At 46.3% G+C, this 4302-nt stretch overlaps 1 non-coding gene across 1 annotated transcript; it reads left to right on the top strand.

Annotated features, from left to right (window-relative positions):
• The first annotated feature begins 57 nt into the window (after positions 1 to 57).
• TRNAE-CUC lies at positions 58 to 129 on the top strand. The gene has a single exon. It is a non-coding gene; the product is annotated as a tRNA-Glu (tRNA).
• The last annotated feature ends 4173 nt before the right edge of the window (positions 130 to 4302 follow it).

Genomic DNA, 4302 nt, shown 5'->3' with positions numbered 1-4302 from the left:
GGCGGGGCGCGGGCACGACGCGCTCTTGGGCGCGGAGATAGCGTCATTCCTCACGGATCCCTGGTGGTCTAGTGGTTAGGATTCGGCGCTCTCACCGCCGCGGCCCGGGTTCGATTCCCGGTCAGGGAAGCGTGTTTTTTTTTCCTCCCCTTCTTCTTTCTCTGACACACTTGCATTTCAGAGTTCTCATCGACTCTCTCCTTTTGCTTTTACAATTCCGGGAGCATTCGGCCGGCTGCTGCGCGAGCCCGAGGCGTCGGCGTTGCTGCCCGGTGCCGTGTTGTAAGAGGCACTTGGCACTTCGGAGGAGTCCCGTGCGAAGGGAGCGAGCAGTCTCCGCACCCTGTGCAGTGCGGGCAGGCAGGGGAAGCCTGCCCAGGTGTAGCATCTGTAAGTCTTCCCTTCACAAAACTGCCTATGGGCACCCCTCGCTCACCCGCAGGGTTTCTAGAACTCAGCAGAGGGCTGCTGAGCAATGTCTGCCTAGAGGGGCATCGGCAGGCCTGTTGGCCAGCACTTAGAAACACCATATTTAACGGGTTTTTTGGCTGCTCTGACAGCTAAGGGTGTTGCCACACCTTTCCCCCCACAGATGGAATGACCACCTGGTGCCGTCATGAATCTCTGAGCCACGGGCCGTGGAAGCAAACTCTACAACTCAGAGTTATAAAGCAGGCATATTTATTCCAGCTGGGGTGCAAGGGGGTTTCTCCACTAAGCTTGCACACCGTCTCTGGCAAGTAGCCAGATATTTATTACAACAAAACATACCTATTCATTTGGAAGGGCTGGGTTATTACAATTAGTTCGGGGAATAGGTGTGATTCTTAGAATTATTCAAGGAGAGAAGTACGTGGTCCTCTTGCAGTGTCCCGCTGTTAAGCAAAGTCCAGATGTCTCTTTCCTCTTCATTAATTTTTCAATTTGGCTTCCTGTGCATGCTCTCTGGCCCTTTGGTTCCTCTCCAGGTTGTAGAGTCGGCCTTTTACCTGTTTGTTTTGTTAATTGGAACTTTTGTCTCTGTTAAGATGTCCCAGAAAGTCCTTTAGCTGGTGTGTCTCCCCCTTTATCTCAAAGACAGGGTTTAGTTTACTATCTATCCTGTTTTCTGTAAGAATGTTATCTAGGACTCCTTTGGGGTTTTGGTTTTTGTTTTGTTTTGTTTTTTTTGCTTTCCTCAGATCATGGGGACCCCCGTAGCTGTCACTAGTGTGTGCATGCCTCTCTGACCGAGTGTTGTTTCCCTCAGAGAAGTTGGGAAGGGTTTGTCCCCTTAGTGTCTCTGTCTTGGCAGGAGGGGGAGCTGCAATTCTGCATAGTGTTTGCTCACCTGAGGAGCAAACAGACTATCTCTTTGCAGTGTATTTGCACAGCTCCCACCATCAGGGTTGCTGGGTATATGGTTAGGGGGGCAAAGGAGGTGGAAGTAATAGAGAGGGAGAAGGGAGTTGTAATACCTCCCTATCATTAGCATCTGTCTCACTGCCTCCTGTAATGAAGCCCTCACTGTAAGAGATAACATCATCACACCTTCTCAGCTCCTTAAAAACAGTGTAGGTGCCCTGGCAGGTGGGGAGGACAGAGATGATGAGAATAGGGTAAAGCCTCTTCCAGTCCTGTGGCAGCAGGGTGCCTCCCCTCCTCCTCTGGGAGCTCCCAGCTCTGTCCTGTAGCACATTATATCACCTGCGCATCCAAACCCACACCCAGGGCTCCAACAAGAGCTGCTTTTCTTCAGTGCTGGATCAGTGCCTGCCTGTGGTGGGCTGACCTTGGCTGGCCACCAGTTGCCCACCCAGCCACTATCTCACAGCCCCCTCCTCAGCAGGATGGAGAGAAAATAAGATTAAAAAGTCCTGGGTTAAGATAAGGGCAGTTTAATGAAAGAAAGTAAAGAAATACTTATTCTCTACTTTACATCAGCAAGTGATGCCTGACGACTTTCTGGGAAACAAGGCCCCCGTACACATAGCAGTTGCTTTGGAAGACAAATGCCTTAAAATTAATCCTTCCTCTGACCCTTCTCTTAGCTTTCATTGCTGAGCATGACATTCATGGTAGGGAACATCCCCTTTGGTCAGTTTGGATCAGCTGCCCAGGCTGTGTCCCCTCCCAAACTCTCTCCACCTGCTCCCCAGCCTACTGACCTTGGGAAGGGGGAGTGTTGGAGAGAGAGCCTTGATGCTGTGGGAACACTGCTCAGCAGTAACCAAATCACTGGTGTGTCATCAACACCCTTCTAGCTACAGATACAAAGCACAGCACTATGAGGGCTGCTACATGGAAAATTAACTCCATCCCAGCCAAGACTCATTACACTGCTGCAGATAAAACAAGAAAAACCTATAATAAATGAATATAATAGTTAGCTCAGACAGACTGCAAAACAGAGGCTAGCACACCTGGTGAATTATGCTTTAGCAAGGACCCTCCTTTCTGCCAGGACCCAGCTATGGGCCTTGCATCACTCATATAACTCCTTAATACTGGCAGGCCACACTTCATGCAGGAATACTTTGCCCTGATGTGAAAACACCACTGGAAATAATGGCTTTGGCTGCCTTTCCCAGGGTGTGCCGGAGGTGTACTGCAGTCTGGGCTGCCCTCCAATGCAGATACAAGTGTCTCTCGAGAAAACCCAAGGTCCTCCACTATATTTTTATGAGAGAGAAGCTGCGAGGGGGTGCAAAGGGATGGGAATACCTTTGCTAAGGCAGAAAGAAAACAATCAAAAGGGCTGTCATCACCCTTTAGATAGTAAGAAAAGCTTCCAAATAATAGTTAAACACAAGGACCAAAGGATGCAACCTAAAGAATTACTGCATTCCTATGGCTGGAGGTTGTTAACCGTGGCTGGGCAAGCATCTCATCAACAATCTCTAAGTGGGCCAATGGAATAGCTCAGTGAGCCTCCTAAGATCCTGGAAGTCCTAATTTTATTATTTTGTCTTGGACTTCCCACTATAATTATCAGTTTACATGTATTGCACTGAGATAGCTCTGTAGGGCTCTCAGACTTCCCTGTCTCTCTTCAGTCTCAATGAAATGCCTTATCAAACTGGTGGAAGAAGTTGCTGTTTTCTACCTCAGAAAATGATGGGTCATTCTAGAAGCAGCTGAAGTGAATCTGAGGTGTTGATTAGTTTTCCATAAAATGTATAGGAATGGTTTGACAGAAAGGAACAAACGAAGCATTTCCTTTGGTTTTAGCTCATCTTGTAGCAGCATGTTTGCCTGCTCTTAGGACCATGAGTCCAGCTTTGGAGTCATCTGAGAAAGGATAATCATATCTAAGATTTTAAAAACATGGCAGAAGTCACCAGAATAGCTCTTGCACACAAAGAAAGAGTACCATTTCCAGTAAATTGCTAGGAATGGAAGCATAGCCTCTGAAGAGGCTACCTAATGGCCTTCCCAATCCCTTTTCAGTCTGATGCCAGACCTGAAACTTGCCCTCACGCTGAGGACAAATATCCACTCAGCAAGGAGTGAGAACCAGTCTTCTTGCTGGTGTCCTACCACTTCAGGTCCCAATGTAATTAAAGGTTTGGGGTGCAAAGGCTCCAGGATCACTGTTCACTTTCAGCATGGGTTTAACAGTTACACCAGTTTCTGACTTGCTGTTTCCTGGGCCTTAGACTAATGTGAAGGAGGAGAAGGAACAGGGTACTTGTTTCTAAAAGGTGGAAGAAGCATCTTTCCTGGAATCTTTGTTGATGTTTTTGTTTTAAAGAAGTAACTCATGACACTGGCATGCTGAGGCCCCAGAAGAGGTAGGCTATATTGCAGAGGACTGGCAGTACAGGCAAAAGCACATTATAAAAGCAATCTGGCACATGGCTGCACAGGCTAGAACAGAGGCATTTGAAACAAATATTAAATCAATGTGGTTTTATTATTAGTATTATTATAATTTGAAGCATCACATTCTCAAAGTGTAGCTGAATTTTCTTCTAACTGATATATTCTGAGATACTGGATCACAAAAATTTTTACTTTCATTTCTGTTCTTCCTCAAAAGCTTGACCAATTGCATTCCATCTCACAGCAAAGGTTGATGGGAATGTACTGCAATAGAAATAAGGAAGGTAGACAATACTGTAGATCAGTTTAAACCAGCAGCAGAGTTTCTGGTTAAGAATGTTAACTGTCACTTTTTATCCTTTATTGGAAAATTTGGGAACAGGAGCTTTTGCATCCAAACTTTAGCTTTTATCCCTGGCATTAACTTTTCTTTCAGGCTACCACTTTTAATTTATAGCCCTACTTTAATTCTGCTTCAAAAGTTTTTCCCAATCTTAT

The sequence above is a fragment of the Athene cunicularia genome, assembly GCF_003259725.1.
Source record: "Athene cunicularia isolate RWA chromosome 3 unlocalized genomic scaffold, athCun1 chr3_part1, whole genome shotgun sequence".
NCBI lineage: Eukaryota > Metazoa > Chordata > Aves > Strigiformes > Strigidae > Athene > Athene cunicularia.
Note: the sequence above shows the minus strand (reverse complement) of the source record. Positions and strands in the feature narration are given on the sequence as shown.